The sequence below is a fragment of the Odocoileus virginianus genome, chromosome 16 (genome assembly GCF_023699985.2).
Source record: "Odocoileus virginianus isolate 20LAN1187 ecotype Illinois chromosome 16, Ovbor_1.2, whole genome shotgun sequence".
Taxonomy (NCBI): Eukaryota; Metazoa; Chordata; class Mammalia; order Artiodactyla; family Cervidae; genus Odocoileus; species Odocoileus virginianus.
In genome coordinates this window covers 48954114-48978513 of record NC_069689.1, presented here as the reverse complement: position 1 = coordinate 48978513, position 24400 = coordinate 48954114, and the positions used below count along the sequence as shown (strand labels likewise).

General features: G+C 39.7%; 1 long non-coding RNA gene across 1 annotated transcript; it reads left to right on the top strand.

The window, feature by feature from the left end:
* The first annotated feature begins 2935 nt into the window (after positions 1-2935).
* LOC110143473 (uncharacterized) lies at positions 2936-24036 on the top strand. The gene is made up of 5 exons (XR_011491649.1): positions 2936-3106; positions 3248-3503; positions 22442-22538; positions 23266-23447; positions 23917-24036. It is a non-coding gene; the product is annotated as an uncharacterized lncRNA (long non-coding RNA).
* The last annotated feature ends 364 nt before the right edge of the window (positions 24037-24400 follow it).

Below are 24400 nucleotides of genomic sequence, written 5' to 3'. Positions count from 1 at the left end.
AACAACGGAGGGTTATAAAACCCTCTCAGACAAGCAGCTTTGCAGTTGGGTAATTTACATACCAGATGAAATGCAAGCAGGAGAGCACTTTTCAAAGGATATTTGTGAAAATCCAGGCCCTCTGCTCTGTCACGTGGGACTGGAGAATGCAGGCTTACACAGCCATCATGGGATACCAAAGCCAGAGCAATTCATCAGACATTTTCAGTCTCCTTAGAAATAATGCTTCTCCTCTCAGAAGGTTGAGAAAATGCCTATTTAAGGTATTAGTGTAATGATTGTTTAGGGGGCCGTTTGTTTTGTGTGATTTATATTGAGAATTAAATAACTGATGGATCTGAGGTTGGTCATATGCAATTAGTACAAAAGATTAATCCTATCCATGCTTTCACACCTAAATCTTACTCATCTTAACTTTAGTTCATGACATCAAAATTGCCAGGATGAAATCCACAGATGAGAACTTCAATTTAAATGTGATGAAATGTAGCTATTGTAATGACAAATACATCTTGTGTTTTGCCGGGTAGCTCATGATCTTATTATAGCTACCTAGAATTTTTGTATGCCTGATTTTCAGTTACAGAGAAGAACACACCTTTAGGTGATTAAGAGAGAATATAATCTGTGGATGATTTAGCTCTAACTTGAGAATATATATGCATATATATATATATATTTTTTTTCTTTACAAAAAAAAAAAAATGGACCTTATCATATTAGGTCAAGAGTAAAGATATTTTGAAGTTCTCTGCATACATACCATTTGACAATAGCAACCTTTCCAACCCACCCTTCTAGGTTAGGGGTAATGCCCAACCACACAGTCTTTTTTTGAAGCATTGCCCAAGAATTACTGCTACTTGCATATTCTCAGATATTGCTTTCCGTGATATATATTTTCTCTACCATCCCAATATTATCTTTAAAATCTTCCGATCTTTTTTGACCTGGGAGAAAGTCTAAAGACCATCTCCTTCAGCCCTCTCATTCTAAAACTGAAGGGACATCAAATGTCTTTCCCAGAGTCAAAAGCTATCTACAAAAACCAGGAAGCAAAGTGAGCATATACTCCTCAGATGACTATGATACCTTCTTGTTATATATGTTTTGTATCATTATCCCATTGCTTTGATTATCACTTACCCCCCAAAAGGTTTATAAATCCTATGATGGCCTGGAAACTGTTCTATCCATTTACTTCTTCTTCCACAGAGTAGTGATGTGTACACGTTATAAAAGCAACAACTATATTGAATATGTTAGAAAGTGATGAAAAATTCATTTTTTTGTTGTTGAGGTGAAATTCACATAATACACAATTAGTAATTCTAAAGTTAACAATTAAGTGAAATTTAACATATTCATGATGTTATGCCACCACTACCTCTATCTAGTTTCAAAATATTTTTAATACTCCAAAAGAATATCTGCTAGCAGTTTCTCCTCATTCTTCCCCATCCAGACCCTGGCACCTACCAATATGCCTTCTGTCTCTACAGATTCACCTGTTCCAAATATTGCATATAAATTTAATCATATACTATGTAAACTTCAGTGTCTGGCTTCTTTCACATAGCAAAATTGGAGTTTCATCCATATTGTAGCATGCATCAGTACCTCATTTATTTTGGCTGCTAAATAATACTCCATTGTATAGATATGCCCCAAATGGTTGGTCCACTCATTGACTGGTGGGCATTGAAGTTGTTTGCACCTTTAGCTCTTGTGTATAGTGCCACCATAAACATGTGTGCCCATGAATTTGTTTGAATAACTATCTTCAATTCTTTTGAGTGCATACAAAAGAATAGAATGGCTGATTCATGTGATAATTCTATATTTCACTTTTTGAGAAACTGCCAAATCCTTTTCCATAATCGCTGAACCATTTTGGAGGAATACAATCTTGGACAGAAAATTACAGAATATACTGTGATTTTAGTGTACAAAAATAACTGATAATTTGGTAAAAACTGCTGTGCATTTTGCCTTCTATATGCATTCTCTAGGCTTCCCAGGTGGCTCAGTGGTAAAGAATCTGCCTTCCAGTGCAGGAGACGCAGGAAATGCGGGTTTGATTCCTGGGTCAGGAAGATTCCCTCGAGAAGGGCATAGCAACCCACTCCAGTATTCTTGCCTGGGAAATCCCAGGAACAGGGGAACCTGGCAGTCTATAGTCCATGGGGTCGCAAAAAGTCGGCCAAGACTTAGTGGCTGAGCACACACACACACATGCATTCTCCATTTATCAGTGGAGCTGTGACACAACTGGATTTTAGGAGGTACATAAGATGAATTTTCCCAGGACGTGTTCAATTCATGGACAAGTTTATATCAGTGCTTGCACTTCTGCACTGCTCCTTTGAATAACCTGTATTACCATATCAGCCTCCCTGATTAGGGAGTATTTTATTACTTAGACTCTAAGTTTGATCTTTCTGATGTGATCAATCTATCTTAATGTTCTCAGTCATCCTTTGGAGTTTAAATGCCTACTTTAAACAATATGTCTAGTATCATGCAAGCACCTCAGAGAGATTCCAAAAGTATGAGAAGTAGATGTTATCATCAAGGAAGCTAAAGATTATATGGAGAAATGAAACTGATAGGCTTGAAAAATCTACTAGACATATAGAGAGTAAAAGCTGAAAAATTGTAGGAAGAAAAAAATCTGGCTGAATGATTAGAGAAGATTCATAAAAAAAGATGAAATCTGTATTTGGTTCTGGAGAAGGAATAGTAGCTAAAAGATAGAGAGGAGAGTGGCTGGCATTTTTAGTGTGTTGTATGAGGAGTATGCAAAGGCAAAAAGCAGGTTTATGTGAGAGGTTAAACTGAACCTAGAATTTATGCATCAGAATGGTGGGAGGTATGAGTTTGTAATAGTCTGGAACCACTGGTCAGAGATTCTGAATGTCAACCTGTTTTTCATTCTAAGGATATGTGGTCTTTGAAAGGGCAAAGATGATGGAAAGTAATCTTAGATCAATTACTCCTCCAGGAATGATTGAAGAGGGAAGAGTGTTATGAAGTTTTCATTATTCTCCGGTCATAAGATGATAAGAAAGGATCTGAATTAAATTAAAGACAGAAGAAACTAAAGGTATGTGAGAGTCTCAATTATAAAATCATGGGGACTTGGTGACTGATACAACTTGTATTTTATAGGAAGAAAGGGGAGTTATTGACGGTTTCTGTGAGGTTTTAAGGCTGGAGGACTGAACCTTAGTGTCTTTCTGTATAGAGCTGGTTAATCTGGAAGAAGGCAGAAGAGGAAAATGCTGAGTAAGTGAAGTGAGGAGACACTTCAGAAGAAAAGTGCGCTAGACTCTCACTGTAGAAAAGAGATTATCTTGATGAACTTCTCACTTTTCTACAAAAAACAAGTTTAGGAAGTTGTTTCAATAAGGTGATATTTGAAGACATCTGAAGGCAAATGAGAACTTGGATGATTAGCACTGAGTCTACTGATTTGGGGCCATCTCCTTTATCTAACCCAGGTAAGACTTTTTGAGATTTTTATTTTTATAAGATGTACCCCTCAGATAAAAAAAAAAAAATCAATAGGTCTTACACTAATGCCCCCCTACCTTCAAAGGCAATGCTGAACAAAGTGGTATTATCCTTACTACTTCTGACATGCTCATCCTGAATGTGCAGCTTTTCTGCTGTGTAACATCTGCAGAGGCAGAGATGGGGAGCCACAATCTCCATTCCTGACTGGCAGCTCAAGATAACGAGTCAAGGTCATCTGGAGCCAACTGGGTACCAATTCTAACCTGGATGGGAGCTCATCTGACTTTTTTTATTACTTTCTCATGGGTACTATTTGAGATTCCATGGGGGGAAGTCAGTAAGCATATTATTCTGCCTTACTTATTATAGAGAAGGACAGGCTTTATTCTTCCTAATCTGTCTAAGGAGATGAATGACAAAAAGAACTAATGATCATGATCTCTAAACAAAGAGATTTATTTGAATTAATAAAAAAAATTGGTATTAATGTATTTACTTGAATTAAATAAATAGAAAAATTTAGATATTACTCGGCTATAGTGTCTTTCAGACAACATTACAAATATTGTTGAAAAGATCATAACCGATTTATTAGCTCCAACTGTTCACCAAAAAAGGTAAAAGTTTACATGGTAGTGCCACGTGTTCTTGATCTTAAACAAGGAATTCTGCAAGAATCTTTCATAATATAATTAAAAAAAAGAAAAGCGGACTTCCCTGGTGGTAGTCCAGTGGTTAAGGCTTCACCTTTCAACGCAGGAGATGCAAGTTCAATCCCTGATCAGGGAACTAAGATCCCACATGCTTCATGGTCAAAAAATCAAAACATAAAACAGAAGCAATATTGTAACCAGTTCAATAAAGACTAAAAAAAGAAGAGGATAACAGTAATATTATTAATATTTATAGACAGTTTCTTTGGGTAAAGATCTATGATGCAGGTTATTTTATTTAATCCTCACAACACTATATATATATATATATATATATATATATACACACACACACACACACACATATATACATATAATAGTTTTCATATATATATATATGAAAATTATCCCCATTTTACAGAAGGGAAATTCTATCCTAGTGAAGCTCAAGTTTCTATGTCAAAGAACACAGAAATAAAATGTTTTGGACTGTAGCATGTCCACCTAGCCACACAACCAATGGGAGCTATTTAAATGAGATAAAGAAACTGGAGAGGAAAACACTGACAAATACAGAATTAACTGGAAGGAGAGGATTTTAAGAAGATGATTGTATTAAATATGTTCCACACTAAGGAGGTACACCAGGGAAAATGTAAATTAACAAAAGACATGCATCTGGGGAAAAGGAAGTCACAAGGTGGAACTTTGAAAGAGTAAATGTTTTGATTAGTCATGACAGTGGAAATCAGAGACAAGAATTCAAGATATGATTGGGTGACGAAGATGTGGTAGATTTTTAAAGAAGTCCTGGAAGCCTTCAGTGAAAAAAGAAAATACGGTAGCTACTTCTGAAGACCCAAGGGAACTTTCTCAATGCATGGATTTGTGCATAAATGAAAACAGACTTGGGGCTCCTCAGCAGAAAGGGGGAACCAAAGAGAATGGGGGAGATACAGGGGATTTGATGGAAGGAGTGGACAGAGGAGCAAGTGAAATCAAGAACACGGGTCAAGACTAAACAAATTTTCTTGCAGGGAAACAAACACCTTTTCCTTGTGGGAGAGAAGGAGGGTAAAAATAGAATCAGTTCAGTTAAGTTCATTTCAGTTGCTCAGTCATGTCCAACTCTTTGTGACCCCATGAATCACAGCATGCCAGGCCTCCCTGTCCATCACCAACTCCCGGAGTTTACTCAGACTCATGTCCATCGAGTCGGTGATGCCATTCAGCCATCTCATCCTCTGTCGTCCCCTTCTCCTCCTGCCTCCCATCCCTCTCAGCATCAGGGTCTTTTCCAATGAGTCAACTCTTCACATGAGGTGGCCAAAGTATTGGAGTTTCAGCTTCAGCATCAGTCCTTCCAGTGAACACCCAGGACTGATCTCCTTTAGGATGGACTGGTTGGATCTCCTTGCAGTCCAAGGGACTCTCAAGAGTCTTCTCCAACAGTTCAAAAGCATCAATTTTTCAGCACTCAGCTTTCTTCACAGTCCAACTCTCACATCCATACATGACCACTGGAAAAACCATAGCCTTGACTGGATGGACTAGACTAGACTTTGTTGGCAAAGTAATGTCTCTGCTTTTTTTTTTTTTTTTGTCTCTGCTTTTTAATATGCTATCTAGGTTGGTCATAACTTTCCTTCCAAGGAGTGTCTTTTAATTTCATGGCTGCAATCACCATCTGCAGTGATTTTGGAGCCCAGAAAAACAAAGTCTGACACTGTTTCCACTGTTTCCTCATCTATTTCCAATGAAGTGATGGGATGAGACGCCATGATCTTAGTTTTCTGAATGTTGAGCTTTAAGCCAACTTTTTCACTCTCCTCTTTCACTTTCATCAAAAGACTTTTTAGTTCCTCTTCACTTTCTGCCATAAGGGTGGGTGTCATCTGCATATCTCAGGTTATTGATATTTCTCTTGGCAATCTTGATTCCAGCTTGTGCTTCATCCAGCCCAGCGTTTCTCATGATGGAATGGGGAGCTAAAAAATGACACCTCACTACCCTTCTCTGACAAATCCCAACAATTTATTTACTTATTCAGTTAATCAGCTACATAGCTTTTTTTGTTGTTGTTGTTTGCTTGTTTTTTGTTTGATTTGCTTCACAGGCACAAAAACATCGCTGTCTTATCTCTGAGATTGAAAACTTTGGACTATCTCTGACCCCACTCACTTTCTCACACCCACATTCATTCAGCTCCTAGATATCAACAATTGATTTCCAATTTGACAACCCCTTTTCATTCCCACCAGCATCTGTAGCCCCACTGCTATCAGACTTATAGTCTTTTGAAAATAATACTACTAGAGGCTTTTTTTGATGGAGCAGTGGTAAAGAATCTGCCAGCTGATGCAGGATATGAAAGAACTGTTGGTTAGATCCCTGAGTCTGCAGTATCCCCTGGAGAAGGAAATGGCAACTCACTCCAGTATTCTTGCCTGGAAAATTCCAAGGACAGAGGAGTCTGGAGGGCTACAGCCCACAGGGTCTCAAAGAGTTAGACATGACTTACTACTGAGCACAAGCACACACACAGTAATAGTCTTAACTGAACCCCTGCTATGATTCAGCCTCAGAACAGCACTGAAAAAATGGGCTGTATTACCTTTTCTTATGAAACGATACTGAAGCTTTCAGAGGGAAAGTAACTTACTTGCATCTATATGATTATAGCTAAAGAACCAGAAACTGAACTCAGGTCTCTCTGATTGAAAAACCATCCTCTGCCGGGCCACATTCTTGAGGGCACATGCCTCTAAAGGGTGAAGAAGATATTTACAAGGGTTATGGTGGAAACTGAGCTAGAGAATAAACAGATATTGATGACTGTCAGTTATCAGCTCTGACAGCCCCATTGGGTTTGAGTAGTGTGACTCTGTGGTGGTCACTTCTACCCAGTACGGTGACTTCCTCCAGAAGCTTGGGGTTGCTGTTGTTTTTTAGACACTCAGTTGTGTTCAACTCTTTGCGATTCCATGGACTATAGCCCACCAGGCTCCTCTGTGCATGGGATTTCCCAGGCAAGAATACTGAAGTGGGTTGCCATTTCCTTTGTGAGGGAATCTTCCTGACCCAGAGATCAAACCTGCATCTCCTGCTTTGGCAGGCAGATTCTTTACCGCTGAGCCACCAGGAAAACCTAGTACTTAAGAGTGGGAACATAAAAAATACAGTAAGGGTTATGACAGGGGAGAATCCTCATGGTGATGAAGATCAGCAAGCTGAGACAAAAGCCAAATGGCAGTCTCGGGATTGCAGGAAAACAATACTGGACGTGGAGGTAAGTGAATGATGTTACCTGAGGGTCTCAGCTGAGTCCGTGTGTGACAGAGGCCTCCCTTCTTTATCTTCAGCTTGGAGCCTATGGTTTTGTCGCTTGGTTCTCAGGTTCTGGACTCCTGGAACTCCTGATCTTAGTCTATTTATTCCTTCTTATCTCAAGTCTTTTATTTTTCTTTTAATTTTGTACTAAGATATGTGTCTGTGTAAAAACTCCACCACTATAATAAATTTACTCTTTCCATATTTTTCATTTGCTTATCCAGTTCTTGTATAGAATCACATGTAAATTTTAAATAGTTCCAATAAGGAAAGATACGCCATGTTTTACTGGGCATGTTTCAGTCTAACTTTCATAATTTTCTGCTTTAACAGAGGCTAAGGCTCCACTGGGCTTCCCTTGTGGCTCAGCTGGTAAAGAATCCGCCTCCAGTGTGGGAGACCAGGGTTTGATCCCTAGGTTGGGAAGATCCCCTGGAGAAGGGAAAGGCTACCCACTCTAGTACTCTGGCCTAGAGAATTCCATGGACTGTATATAGTTCATGGGGTCACAACATGACTAAGTGACTTTCAAAAAAAAAAAAAAAAAAACTCCATTAGGGCTTCCCAGGTGGCTCAGTGCTAAAAAAATCCACCTGCAATGCAGGAGACACAGGAGACGTGGGTTCAATCCTTGGGTCTGGAAGATCCTCTGCAGGAGGAAATGGCAACCCACTCCAGTATTCTTGCCTGGAGAATCCCATGGACAGAGGAACCTGGCAGGCTATAGTCCATGGGGTTGTGAAGAGTCTGACATGCTTGAAGTGACTTAGCGTCAGAGTATAGTATCACTGACTCAGTAGACATGAGTTTGAGCAAACTCTGGGAGATAGTGAAGGACAGGGAAGCCTGGTGTGCTGCAGTCCTTGGACTCACAGAGTTGGACACGACTTAGTGATTGAATAGCAGCAACATAGAGTATAGCACTTGTGGTTAAAATCTTCTGTATATTTCTTAATAAGACAAACAGGGTACTTTTAATTCCTTTGAAAATCACTCATGCATTCAAGAAATATTTACTTTTATTTTCTGGCCACTACAAGACCATACCATCATACTTTTGCTCTTCTACTGGGAGAGTGATCAATGACAAGAGCAATGATGAAAGTAAGCCCAAATTAGCAGCTAAGGCACCAAGAAGAATCACTTTATTCAGATAGGTCATAAGGAAAATGATTATTTTTTCTCTTTTATTGACAAAACTGCATCACAAAAGATATTCACATAACCTTTTTATTTGGGAGCCTAATTAAAGGTGTTAGAAATCCTTACATAGGCTTTTCTACCCATCCACTGGAGTGCAGAATGATACATCCTCACTCTGTTGTTATTTTATTACTTGCTTTTAAAAGGGAATAATTGGAAGAACATATCCTAGAGTTGTGGGAAGTCGTAAACCATGTTGTTTTGTCTGGCTATTGAACGGTGAGAAATGCTTTTCATTGGCACCTGAAGACATTGGAGAGTTGAAATAATCATAAAATTGTTTGCTCCAGTGACTTATTTCGATCTAGCCTCAGTTCTTAAAAATTTTTTCAAGAAGAGGGGCATATTTTGCTTGTAATTTTAAGAAAATGACTAATATAAAATATCCTCCCTTTTGGAAAATGAAACATGTGAATTCACTGTATGTGTCATGCTATTGGTTTGTAGTCTTAAAAATAGGATGAGGAAATCCATTCACTTTCATTTATCAGCTATTTAGGTTGTTTTTCGACATGAAAAAGGAGGTGCTGAATTGATAAAATATCACTTTGCAAATGATATCATTTCCCCCTAAATCTTTGTAAATAGATGAAGACTTAACCGAATTTAATTCTGACTTTAAAAATATGCTCTTGTTTCCTAAAATCTTATAATTGGTTTGTGTGATTTTATTTATTTTTTCTACTATGTGCCATCTCCAGTCTTCAGCGACTTGAAACAACTTGATTATCACTCACGTTTAGGGCATCTTTTGATGCTCTACTTACCATTGCCACCAAAGAATGGACACACGTGCTTTATGGATCAGCATTTCCTCCTGACTAATGAACAAAAACCTCCCTGAGAGGTTGATAAGCAAACAGACATCAACAGGAGAATGGCAGCTAATTCCCCAAAGAGGCTGACGGAAGTCATACTTCCCAAGTCAGGAAAAGAAAGGCAGGACGTGGGTGATACAGAGAAAGGTGCCGCGTTCCAGACCAGACAGGAAACACTGACATATGGCAACCGAATCAAAGGGGGCCACCCAGTCCCTGCTCCATTGTTTGAGACACGAAGTCCATGATCCTTAAGCCATCTAATACTTTGACCATTACTTTGAGAAAACTCAAAAGTGATGGTTGACGGCAATGTTAGTGAAAGCACTGCAGAGAGAATGAGAATTCGTTGTGGAATGAGTATAAATGAGACACTCGGCTTTGATTTTTTTTCAAGATTTTGTTTTATTTTTCTTTTTTTTTTGATGTGGACCATTTTTAAAATCTTTGCTAAAATTGTTATAATATTGCTTCTGTTTTTATGTTTTTGGGTTTTCTAGCAGCTGGACATGTGGGATCTTAGCTCTCCAACCAGGGATCAAACCCACACCCCCTAAATTGAAAGGTGACGTGTTAACCACTTGGGCCACAGGGATGTCCCACTTGACTGTGACTTTTACTGAGAGTAGTATGAAGTTATCTTTTTCCAAGAGTTATGCCTTGTTTTTTTGGGTTTTTTTTTTTTGAGATATTAAATTTTCACGAAGATTTTGAATCTTCACAGATCATGTACTAATTTAGAGTCTAACCATGATGAATTCCAATTGAGAACTAGAGAAAGTACACTTTGAAGAATGAAAAAGTTGGGATAAAAATTTTGGTGAATTCTACATCATGATACAGACAAGGATATTAATATTAATAGTAATGATTCTATCAAAAGGGTTCAGAGTCAGGGTCACAAAATTCTGGGGTTAGTACTTTTTGCACTGTTCCAAAGGATATTATTTGATGAAGAAAGTAGATGAAAACCTTTAAAGGGAGAGAGGCAAGGAAGAGTGTGTGGAACCCAGAGGAGTCAGTTTCAGCCTGCTTTCCTGTTTCAGTCTCTCTGAGTAACTACCTCTCTCTTTCCCCTTCTACTGAAGTCAGGCAGCTAAATTTCTGTTCTTTGGAACCAAAAGAAGTCCCTGGACTTCCTACTCCTATCCAAACACATGGTCCATTATGTTTACCTTATGTTAAAGACACACTTGGGATCTTGGAAATTCCGTGTAAATATTCTCTCAATCCTGAAAGAAGAAAGAAGGTAGCAGAAAAGGACAAACTAGGATGCATGTAATATATGTCATCATTTTGAAATTGTGGGGAAATGGAAAACACACTTGATGCTCTGCATTCTTAAAAAACAATAACTAAAATCTAGAGGCTTGGAGTGCTGTCAGAGAGAGTTTTTCCCTTCCCTGGCATTTTTATTCCTCTTGGAGATTTAGTTTCATTTGCAGCAGTTTCTTCAGTGAGTAAAATAACATTTTACTCAAGAGTTAAAAGGGGTCAGTTTGGGTCTTGTCAGGGTGCTTTGGATCTTTCTTGCTGACCTGGAATTAGTGCACGTGTGTCTAAGTGCTACTTCAACCACCCAGAACACCATGAAATATGTTTTCCGCTACAGTGATATTGCTGGCAGTGCATAAAACAAATGGACTGGGTCAGAAATAGCTTGACTCCACCTTTAAATGGGATCTTCTAGGTAGTTATACATTGGAGAGAACTTCCAAAACTTCCTTCTATTAGGATTTTATTATAATTTTAATTTCTATCTACCAGAAACTAGATTCACTACCTCACTTTATCCTTATAACAACCTGAGAAATGACTTCTGTATTGTAAGCACCAGTGCACAGATGAGGAAACTGAGGTTGGGAAGCTTTACTATTTTGCCTTAGGTCTCAAGCTAGTAACTCGGAATTCAAATGAGGAGTCTGAAAACCTCATGTCTTTGCTTTTTCCACTTTGACTCATCTCATTTGAAACGGCACCATTTAGGATTTGGGTTTCAGTTCAGTTCAGTTGCACAGCTGTGTCCAACTCTTTGTGACCCTATGGACTGCATCACGCCAGGCCTCCCTGTCCATCATCAGCTCCCAGAGCTTGCTCAAACTCTGTCCATTGAGTTGGTGATGCCATCCAACAATCTCATCCTCTGTCAGCCCCTTCTCCTCCCACCTCCAATATTTCAAGGATCATGGTCTTTTCAAAAGAGTCAGTTCTTTGCATCAGGTGGCAGAAGTTTTGGAGTTTCAGTTTCAACATCAGTCCTTCCAATGAATATTCAGGACTGATCTCCTTTAGGATGGCCTGCTTGGATCTCCTTGTAGTCCAAGCAATTCTCAAGAGTCTTCTTTGACACCACAGTTCAAAAGCATCAATTCTTGGGCACTCAGCTTTCTTTATATTCCAACTCTCACATCCATATGTGACTACTGGAAAAACCATGGCTTTGACTAGATGGACCTTTGTTGGCAAGGTAATGTCTCTGATTTTTAATAAGCTGACTAGTTTGGTTATAACTCTTCTTCCAAAGAGCAAGCGTCTTTTCATTTCATGGCTGCAGTCACCATCTGCAGTGATTTTGGAGCCCCCCAAAGATAAAGTGTGTCACTGTTTCCCATCTATTTGCCATGAAGTGATGGGACCGGATGCCACAATCTGAGATTTCTGAATGTTGAGCTTTGAGCCAACTTTTTCACTCTCCTCTTTCACTTTCATCAAGAGGCTCTTTAGTTCTTCTTCTCTTTCTGCCTTAAGGGTGGTGTCATCTGCCTATCTGAGGTTATTGATATTTCTCCTGGCAATCTTGATTCCAGCTTGTGCTTCATCCAGCCTGGCATTTCTCATGATGTACTCTGCACATAAGTTAAATAAGCAGACTGACAGTATACAGCCTTGACGTACTCCTTTCTTGATTTGGAACCAGTTTGTTGCCCCATGTCCAATTCTAACTAATACTTTTTGACCTGCATACAGATTTCTCTGAAGGCAGGTGAGGTGGTCTGGTATTACCATCTCTTTAAGAATTTTCCACAGTTTGTTGTGATCCACTGTCAGAGGCTTTGGCATAGTCAATAAAGCAGAAGTAGATGTTTTTCTAGAACTCTCTTGCTTTTTCAATGACCCAGCGGATGTTGGCCATTTGATCTCTGGTTCCTCTGTCTTTTATAAATCCAGCTTGAACATCTGGAAGTTCATGGTTCATGTACTGTTGAAGTCTGACTTGGAGAATTTTGAGCATTGCTTTGCTAGCGTGTGAGATGAGTGCAACTGTGTGGTAGTTTGAACATTCCTTGGCATTGCCTTTCTTTGGGATTGGAATGAAATCTGACCTTTACCAGTCCTGTGGCCACTGCTGAGTTTTCCAAATTTTCTGGCATATTGAATGTGTCACGTTCACAGCATCATCTTTTAGGATTTGAAAGAGCTCAACTGGAATTCCATCACCTCCAGTAGCTTTGTTCATAGTGATGCTTCCTAAGGCCCACTTGACTTCACATTCCAGGATGTCTGGCTCTAGGTGAGTGATCATACCATCGTGATTATCTGGGTCATGAAGATCTTTTTTGTATAGTTCTTCTGTGTATTCTTGCCACCTCTTCATAATACCTTCTGCTTCTGTTAGGTCCCTACCATTTCTGTCCTTTATTGTGCCCATCTTTGCATGAAATGTTCCCTTGGTATCTCTAATTTTCTTGAAGTAATCTCTAGTCTTTCCCATTCTATTGCTTTCCTCTATTTCTTAGGATCTGGGTTTAGCTGCATACAGCAAATAAGCTCAATAACCAGAGATGAGACAAGATGGAGATTCATTCAGAGCTAACCTGTCCCAAGCTGGTTGAGGGAACTGTGTTCAGTTCTTCCGTCATGATCAAGCATATGAATGCACCTGCAGCTCCAGCCATCGTGACTGTCATTCAGATAATAGAAAAGAGTTAGAAACAAGAAGATGAGTGCTGTTCATAATAAGAAGGCAAAACTTTCCCAGGAACACATGGAAATAACCAGAAACGTGTTTCCTGTACTTACTAAGTGGTCTAGCATCTGTAGAAATGAACTTTGATCTGATCACATTGCTACCCACCCTCCAAAATTATAGAGATTCTGTCAGTAATAAGGAAAATGGGAGTGGGTTTTTTTTTTTTTTTTTTGGGAGTGGGTTTTGTGTAAGCATCCAGAAGTATCTATCTCCTAACACACTTATGTCTCTACTTCGAAAATAATCAAATGTTTTTTGGGGGGCATTTTTTTTCTCAGTGGCATACTCCTACACTTTATGTTTACCAAGTGAAGCCTGTACACACATTGGCCACTTTGGTTGATTGTCTGCCAGCTAAATAAACACTCTCCATATAAAAAACACACCAGGGAGAGGCTTAAACCTAACCTTTAACCACTTAGAGGTTTTGATGTTACCCGAGTTTAGAAAGAATCTTTACTGAATAACATTATAACACTATTTTCTAGAGAAATAAGAAATGATTTTTGGATATAAAATTCAGCTCTTTTCAGGTAATGGAAAAAGGCAACCAAAACAGATGTACTACAGGGCATACAAAGCTTGAACCATTCAAGAAATATCTTTAAGGTTTGAGGCTAACTCTTATCATCTTAGGGCTCTGTTTCCCTTGAATTTGCTCATCTTAATGGCTGACTCACCGTATTCACCCTCCCACTTGGCCGTGGAAATTAAATGGCTTATGATTCACAGTCTCAGCCCCCAGAGTGCATATTTGTAATGAAAGAGGTTTATAATATGTCTCCAGTCTCCTTGGCCTCCTCTTCCTCCTTGCCAAATCCCTTCTGCTCTCTGAGATTTTACAGAGTACTTGACGTCCTTAGGTCTTTCCAAGTGGGTGAAGATGTTTACAAGGGGTTGGACATAAGCTTCCCAGCCATCAAATTAGGTAATTAATCCCAGCTTATGCTGAATGTGCACCAGACAACATGAATGATACAGAAGATGAGTCCATCAGTTAATATAGAAGTAGGACTCAGGAGGGAGAGGTTCTGGGGAAGAGGAGATGGAAGTCATGACTAAAGAGAAATGGTCAGTGGGATTAAAGGAGAGTCAGGACAGTGTGATGGCTCTAAGCTCAGGCTAGGAGCTCCAAGAAGAGTGGAGGGTTCATTAATGTTAAATACTCCAAAACCTGAGTAAGATGGTAAGGTGAGACAATTGTGTTTGGAAAGTAGCATATAACTGATGAATTTGCTAAGGTAGTTATAAAGCAATGGTGTTGGGGAAAAAAAGAAAAGAAAAAAAGAAAACATTGAGCAAACAAACCTCTGACAGTAGGCTTGCCAAGTGGCTCATCAGTTGGTTAAAGACTCTGCCTGCAATGCAGGAGACCCAGCTTCAATCCCTAGATCTGGAAGATCCCCTGAAGAAGGAAATGGCCACACACTCCAGTACTCTTGCCTGGAGAATTCTATGGACAGATGAGCCAGGCAGGCTACAGTCCATGGGGTCACAAAGCGTCAGACGTGACTGTGCAACTAACTTTCACTTTCTGACAGCAGAAATTCAGAGAAAAGGGATTTTTTTTCTTTTTTTAGCAAGAGGGTTGTTCTTGGGGATGATAACTCTCTTATACCTCTCGACTATTCTTGCCCATGGAATTGAACAGGCTTCCATATTATGGGGCAGAAAATATAAATGTAGCATGAAATTATAGTGTACCTCTATCAGCAGAGGTGAGTATGCGTAAGCAAAGAGCTGCCCTCTTTAGCTGTGGCTGAAATCAGGAGGGCCAAGAAGATGGGATGTGGGCATACCAGTGGCATCTTTGAACATTTTTCAAATAGAAAAAAAGATGGCTAGTGTTTACTGAGCACTTACTCTTCCTAATGCTTGCATGCTGTTGGTGTGGGTTGCCCTTCTCCTGATCTTCCTGGCCCAGGGATTGAACTCATGTCTCTCATGTTTCCTGCATTGGCAAGCTGGTTCTTTACCAATAGCACCACCTGGAAAGCCTGTTCTTCCTATGCACTATTGTAAACAAGAAAAAGGACCTTTAAATAAATGTATTAATGGCGAACTGGTCATTTTTTGAAAAACATCCTAGTAAGGGGAAGGAGGAAGAGATGGTGGGAACCAGGGAGATACAGAGGTTGGAGGGGGTAGCAATTTATATGGTAAACTCTTGGATAAAATTTTAGCCTGTGGGAAGGTGGTTAGTATAGAAGGATGAATGGAAATGAGTTTGCCAAAAGATGGCGCGAGGATAGACATGGAAAGGATTTATATCATATTGAGTTAACAATAATATGGCAACTGATGTTTTATACAATAGTCCTTCTAAATACAAAGCATTCACTGCCAAATATGAGCAAGGTACACACATATGTGCACACCCACACACCTGTACATAAATCATAAGTGTGTGCTGTGTTATAAATCTCAGTGCATAAAAATGGCAAGTGGAACATGAGGAATTTAGAAAGATGATTATTTAGTTTACAATAAGTGTGATAAAATATAATAGGTTTTAAGGTTCCTTAGAATGCTTATCTTTCCCTCCACCTAATTTAAGAAGCATGTCTCTGGACATTTTTATTCTTTTTCACTTTCTAGTGACATAGACCTTGACAGATAGAACTTCTACAGCGATTTTGAGTTATGCAAATGGGAAGATAAATAAGAATACATAGCTTTGTTTCAATATAACACATTAAAATGAGAAATAATAAATTATAGAGGTGTATTCAAAGTTTTTACATATCATCAACAACAGTGTATAACTCCATAATGTTTTCATACCCTCCCCATTATTCGTAATTGCTACCCTGTATCTTTTTAATTTTCTTCTTTTGGTAAGCTTTTATTAGTGGGAAGCTCTCTTAGGCTTTAAACAAAATGATTACATTGTGCTCTCACCCAGGAAGGATAATTTTACTGAAAACAAAGTCTTAAGTTGGTGTTTATTTTCATTCATACTTGGAAAGTATCATTTCATTGCTTTATGTCCTCTGATACCTTTTTGAAAAGCTTTGGGTAGATTTAGTGGGTGGGTATGCATTTGTGGATAATATGCTTATTCTCCATGGTTGCTTTAAGGATTTCCTTTCCCCTGATGTCTTAAAGTTTGACTGCACAGCCAGTGTGACACCCTTTTTAATTTCAGACTTTCATCTCTTACACACAAGGAATAAGTTCTTTGTATAACAGCATGGCCTTAGCTGATCAAACTCCCCTTTCCCCCATTCTCCTTTTTGACTTTCCATTCTTCCATATCACTTGATCTCATCTTCCGGTTTTCCATCTATTTTTATGGTGGATTCATGATAGGTATTTTCCCATAAAGCCACTAATGCATTTTTTACATATGTCTAACTTACTATTTAATTCTATTGACTGCTATTAAAAGTTTTAAAGACCATATTTTATAATTGTAATGCTATTTGGTTCTTTTGCTTCACATTTTATCTGTGAGCATTGCTTTTCAGTGTGATTCTTTACTTACGTATTTTAAACTCGGAGCTATAAAGTTTTTGTTGTGTTTCTTGACTTTTAATCTTGGTCAAGTTCTCTTTTTTTCTCTAATTGTTTGTATTTTGAAATGGTGTACTCAGCTTCAATAACAATCACTTTTTACTTGGTGGGATTCCCAAGCAAAATCAGCTATAAGCTTTACACAAAAAGAAGATGAAACATAAGAATATGTTGCTTGCCTAAAACAAGTGAAAAATAAGAGAGAGATAGCTCCCAGTTTCATCAGAAGCCACGTGGAGCCCCTCTACTTTATTCTTCACCCTGATATTAGAAGAATCACATAAACACTGATGTTAGACTATCTTTCAATGGTGATTAATGGCTTTTAGGATAAAATATAAGGTCCCTTTCTTTACATGTCATTCTGAATAGAGACTAGGTAGAGAAGCTTGCCAAATCATGTGTTTGTACTGGGAACCCAACTAAAAGGCCATTCCAAACCCCTTTGCATCCTGGTGGGGCTTCAGGAGCTAGTTCTCATCAATGGAAGCATGTTGAGGTGAGAAACGCCATTTACAGGTCGAGGAAATTGAAAGCATGTGTGGTTTCTTTGTGCACCTCTCCTCACTCTGTGGTGGTGGTGGTTTAGTTGCTGAGTTGTGGCCAACTCTTGTGACCCCATGGACTGTTGCCTGCCAGGCTCCTCTGTCTATGGGATTTTCCAGGCAAGAATACTGGAGTGGGTTGCCATTTCCTTCTCCAGGGGATCTTCCTGACCCAGGGATCGAACCCAGGTCTCCTGCATTGCAGGCAGATTCTTCACCGACTGAGCTATGAGGGGAAGCCCCTCCTCATTCTAACCCCCTGACTATGTAGAGTGGTCTGTCCACCACCACTCTATCAGTCTGTGAGATGTGTAAACTACCGTAAACTTCTATTTTGCTGTGACACCGAGAGTTTGGATTTATGTCATTGCAGCACAGCCTAGCCAGCCCTGACTGATCCGCCGGATGTACAAGGCCTCCCAAGAGCCGTCTCTCTAGGCTCCTTCTCCGCCTCTCTCCCCTCGTTGCTGCATCCCCCACACACTGCGAGGTTCAGTTTCCAAATACAGCCGCTCCTTTCTACTTGGGACTTTCGTACACATGTTCCTCCGCCACACACACTCTTCCTTGCATTCTTTGCCCGATTTCTTCCCCAGTCCTCAAACCACACACCGATTCCTTAGGGAAGCTGCCTCTTGTTCTCCATCTGAAACCACAGCTTTTATTGATTTTCTCTCTCAGAGAACCGTCTTTCCCCTTAATAGCATTTTATTGAATATTTAATTATATGTTTATTTGTACAATGTCTTCCTTCTCTAGCCTGTGCTCTGTATGTATCAGGAAAGGCACTGTTTTGTTCAGTTCTATTTATGCGACACAAGATGGGGGCTGAAGACACATTTATTGATTAATATTTATTTGTTGTTGAGTGAATGGGCTGCTCATTTCAAACCCTTGCATTTGTTAAGTTCCTAGGTGAAGAATTTCCATTATGCATCTATTGTGAAATATGAGGTTAAAAGTGTTATGTGATTGACAATTTGAATAAGATAGTATATGTTAATGTCTTCTGAAACGCTTCTTGTCATACTCAAATTATCCTTATTAATTATTATAACTAAATTCTATAATCCTGGAGGTATTTCTGACAAAATTCTATCAATAGATAAATGGGTAATGCTAAGTCTTCATACCATACAATTTAACTTGGAAATAGAAAACCAAATTTACCCTTACAGAATTCATAGTTACACAATATATGAGTATTACAAAGGTTTAAATGTATTTCATTGTAGCTATATATATGTATATATATAGCTATTATTTTATCTCTCACCTCATGAGTAATTTGAGGACAGAAATTATTTTGTTTTCTTCAATATACCTGAGAATTTACTGCATAATGTTTATCACATGCTAGATGCTTAGTTGCTATATGAAAAATAAATGATTAAATACATTAATTTTCATTGATTAATAATTATAATAATTAGTCTTGATCTCCATGCATGTCAAAATAAAATAAGAATTTAATTCTTGAACCTCATTTTTTTTAAAGAAATGACTAATTTAGAAGTTCCTGGTGAAATGAGAGGATTTAACAGGCAAAAATGTCATGAAATAAGAGGTTTCTAAGATTTTGAATCAAGTTCAGGCAAACATAAATAAAAGTGAAATGATCATACAGTGCATGGCCTGTTTGCTACTCTTAATACTGTTTTGAGAAATTCTATGACTGGATTTGTGCTGTAGTGATTCCAAGCCAAACATAGACATTTTGACAATTCGTTTCAATTTTGAGTATAATTATATTGTTCATTTAAACATGCATGATAAAGCAGTTTAATCAGAAATCTATTGCTTGCTCAAAATCCATGCAAGAGCTATTTTTTCCCAATGTCAGCTAAGTTGTTTTGGTTAACATAGAAGAATGGATATTCAGGGAGATCATTCTACAAGCAACTGAAGGACTGGTTAGAAAACATGTTTCAACATGGGTTAATTCTGGCTTTTGGTGTCTTGAAAACAAAGGGAAAAAAGTGGCAGATGTTGAACAAAAGAAAAAGCGAGATAAGAAAGTGAGAGAATCAAATCCAGCTTTCAAAATACAAATTTAACACATGCCGGGGGCAGGGGCAAAACCCAAAGGTCCAAATTATCAAGAGGTTAAAAGGACTTCCTCTGTCTGTGGGTCTGTGTGTATGTGTGTTTAATAGTGGCTTATAGGTTAAACACAGCAAACTCTCTGTCTCACTGAGAAGTTGAAACCTCACACCCAGGCTTACACCCTGGGGCTGAAGCTGATAGATGTGTGTCACAGTGAAGAGGTAAAATTATTTCTCATTGTCATCTTTGTTTCTGTCAAGTTTGTGGATGGATGAATGGTGCAGAATTGAGAGAATCTGAAGACAGAGGCCCAGACAGCTTGGAAGGCATCAAATATATTGAGCAGAGAGAACTGGGGTACTTCTCCGTCAGGGTGATTAGCCTGTTATAAACAAAACAGCTTTAAACTCCCACTTCACACTGTTAACTAACAAGGTCCCTGACCTTGTCCCCATTTCTGGGGCCGGATGAGGTCCTGTCTGGAGACGATCCGACCAACAGTCCTAACTGGGACTTGCCTCCCCTTAGGGGGGGCCACTGTCTTCAGGGTGATTGCTTCCTTGTGCCTTAAACCCCTGACCCAGTCCAGCTTTTAACTCATTATTCATCAATTTTCCTAGTCCATTGGAAAAAAAAAATGCAGTAGGGTTGCTGCTCAAATACAAGGGAGGTTGGGGGTAGGGAAAGTGGCATTCTGGCAAAAAAGGACAACCCTGTCAAAACATGACAGCCGATCCAATGCCTGTTTTATACTATTCGTAGAAAATGCCAAATTCTGCAAATAGTAACCACATGTACATTGGCTTCACAGACGCAATGTTCTGCTACAAAATGAGACGTTCTTTATTTTAGTGTATCATCAAAGGCAGTGAAAATATCATTCTAGCCTTCTAGGTTAACCCTGTGGGTTCTCGATTTCTAGAAGTTTAATGTGAGCAGTGTGCACGTACGCACACGCACGCACACACACTCACACTCACTCAGTCGGGCTACATGAGCAGTCGCCTGGCCCACACAGCCCACTATCCTGAAAGGCAATTTGACTCACAAATGTGTCCCAGGGCCATTTGTATTCCTCACCAGGGGATGATTACAGGGACGAGACCGCATCTGACGTTTAGGATCTTGCTGGCTTTGCCAAATGGAGGATGGGAGAGAAACAGCTTGGGGGAAGCATGGCAGGAGGGCTGAGGTACCACTCAGACTCCTGTGAGCACCGCAGCCGAGACAGGGTCCCTGGAGGCCGTTTCTTGCCCTGCCTTTCCTGGCTGGCGCCCTCCAGGTTTTGTCTGGATGCATTGGGACTGGCGTTCTAATGCAGATCTGCGGTGCAATTGTTCTTTTGGGGGCACCTGGCTGGTAGTCCCTTGCATTAGCATTTAAAAGAGCCCAGCACAGATCCAAACCCAAGATGAAAATTTTGAGCAAAGCGGACCTAAGCCGACCGTCACCAGCTGGCTTTGAGGCCGGGCCCTGTTCTTGCCCAGGAATGCTTCTAGCACCTTCCACATGGCCACTGGCTCCAAAGGCGCCTCCTGTTTATCTTCTCCTCCATAACAAATAGTCTCCGTAGTGGCTGCAGTAAATCTCCTTCAGTCTGGAAGCCTCAGCCATGGCTGTTTGTCCTCTTTCTCCCGGGCTAGCTGGCTTCTCCCCCCGGGTCTGCCTGTGCTCTGACTCTGACAATTATTTCAAAATGTCTGTACTTGGCCTCTTGATGAAAAACAAAAGAACCCATAAAGAGCAAGGAAACTTCTCCCGCTTTCCGTTCAGACTTGAGGCCACAAGCAGGGCAGCATGTCCTGGGGAAATGGCATCTGCCTGCTTGTTTCCCAGCTGAAGGGGAGATAGATAATAAACGGCAGAGGCTTCTGCTCGCAGCCTGCACGACGCAGGACCCGACTGATCCTTTCTGATGGCAATAAATAAATGACGGAAGTTTTAGGCACCAGACTAGTGAATTGGTGGTTAAGCCTCAGGCTTTTATCTCCCTGACCCCTATTTGAACTCAACCTTGGTTCCTAAGTGCAGGGCAGACAAAGTGGGGTGGGAGGAAGGTTTCTTATCGACATGAACACCCCTTCCAGCTCAACATAAAGAAATATGATGCTATGTGTGTGCGTGTGACTCGGGGGCAGAGGTGGGGGTGGGGAATATTTGTACGAACAATGTGAGAACAGAGCAAAATTCCAGCTCTTATTTCTTGATGCCTATCCCATGGACACAGTGTTTAATAGCATATTAAATAATTTCACCAGCATCTATTGGGGTAGGGGGTAAGGAGGTGACAGTTGTGGGTAAAGCACTGTTTACACTGCTGAATATGCAAGTTTAAAGAGACAAACTGTTTCAGGAACTTGGAAAGAAAAAAAATATCAGTGCCGACGCTAGCAGTGGCTAGCATTTATTGAGTCATAAATATGCCAGTTGCTGTGCTAACACGCTTGATATGTGTTATTTCATTTAATCCTCACAACAACTCTGTGAAGTAGGTTCTATTATGTTTTCTAATTTTACAAATGAGGATCTTGTGATTTAGAGAGGTTTCATGATTTATCTAAATCCCATGCCTGGAAAATGGTAAAGCCAAGAGAAACAATCTAGATCTCACCCCCATATTATATTACCTCCTTGAAAAAGAACTTAATGCATAAGGTTCCCCGATCTGATAGATGATGACCACATTTCCAGCCAAAATTCCACACGTTATTCTGGCAATTCCAAATGTATCCATGAGAACAATTGATCTGACTGTTTGAGATTAGGATTGTATTATCTCTCTGTAGTCTCCTCATCTGAAAAAATGACCATGATAGTAATGATCTCTGTGTCTTTTGGTAGAATGATTTTCAAAATGGTTTGTCCAGTAAATGGAGAACAGTGGAAATGGAAACAAGATTCAGATGCTGTTTAAAGTGGCTGTTCACCAAGTCCTCCAGTAAGATTCCCAAACTTATTGTCAGAACAAGACTTTGAATTTGTAGAACAGTTCTATTTAATTAGAAACCCTAGGGCTCCTGTTCTCAATAGGAACAAGGCAAAGGGTGGGCTTTAATGTAGTTTTGTTACAGTTACTATGGTGGATAATCAAGAAACAGTGTTCATGGTGGGGGGATGCACCCACTGGTGGAGGAATTTTGGGATGCACAAATCTATTTTTGGTTTAATACTACAGTAAGTCTCCTACAGAAAAATGAGTTCTGTTTCAAGACTGTGTACTTATTTGTAAGTCCAACAAAGTTAGCCTAGGCATTCAACTAGCACAGTCAGCTACATAGTACTGTATTGTTATAGGTTTATAATATTTTTCACATAAATATTGCAGAAAAACAAAAAAATTAAGAAAATGATTTTAATCTTACAGTACCTCTAAAAGTATAGAAGTCAGTACAACAGCTGGCATACAGGGGCTGGCATGGAATGAACAGACCAGTAGAGTTACTGAGGGAGGAGGGAGCGGAGGTGGGAGATGCTAGAGCTGAAGGATCATCAGCAACAGGAGACGGAGGGCAAGCTGCGAATTCACAAAGGCCTGATGCTGACGGCACAGGCTCTGGTTCCTTGCAGGATTCAAATCTATCTACCTTCTGGAAAAAATGATCCAGTGGTACAGTCTGGTAGTACCATACAAGCTATGTCATTGCTGCTTTCCTGCTTGCTTTCAGATGTCCTGGACTTGATATATATGCTACTGTCTTCTATACAGTATTGTGCAGCAAGGTACACAAAAGCACGGCCACTTGTAGTGAATGCCCACATGTGACAATATAAGGCAGACACCCGAACTAACTTACGCGATTGGACCTGCAGACGCTCATTCATATCCTTGAAAGTTAGCAACTTAAAGGTTTGTATGTATCCTATAAAGAGTAAGTAGGCACTTTAGGCATTTGAATACTTGTTTTATTTTTATGTCAAGGAAAGTTCTGAATGGTTAGATTTCAGGGGGTTTTATCTCATGTTTCTAGTTCCTGGAGAAAGTCAATCTACTTTCTCCCACTAGATAAACCTATAGGTATGTGAATTAAAGCAGTAAAGATATGACTAAACAATTACCACAGGAGTTGGAAAAGAATGCCCTATAAGAAAAAAGACCCAAGACTTAGGGGGTTTTTGAAAGGGTACACAGTGAGGAATTGAAACATACCCAACTGTTTCATTGTCTAGTGAAAACTCAAGCCCCAGTGTGTCCCATCTCTATTTCATCAACACTCCTTTGACCTCAGAAAAGTGACCCCTAACCTTGCCTTTTATTTGAACTTCCTAAGTTGCTGCTTTTTCTTTTACCTGAAGGTCCGTTTCTGATTTTCCTCTAGATTTGGATCAACACACCAGTCATTCCTCTGCTTGAACAACTCCATCTACCACAAGGCAACATAACTGTGGCAGGAAGTATTTGCCATAATTACCACTTCAGTTTAAATTCTAACTCCCAATCCTGAGTGTACTGTCCTTGTATTCTACCCAAGTTTTCTTGTTGTTTAGTCACTAAGTCATGTCCAACTCTTTTGTGAACCCATGGGGTGTAGCCTGCCGGGCTCCTCTCTCCATGGGAATTCCCAAGCAAGAACACTGGAGTGGGTTGCCATTTCCTTCTCCAGGGGATCTTCCAGACCCAAGAATTGAACCCACATCTCCTGCATTGGCAGGTGGATTCTTTACCACTGAGCTACCAGGGAAGTCCATCAATGTCTCTACTTCATAAAAGTTTAATTCCTTCATCTCTCAGTGACACAGAAAATTTGACATTACATGAGATAACATAGATATAAATTTACTTCTAATAGGTGCTCTTTAAAT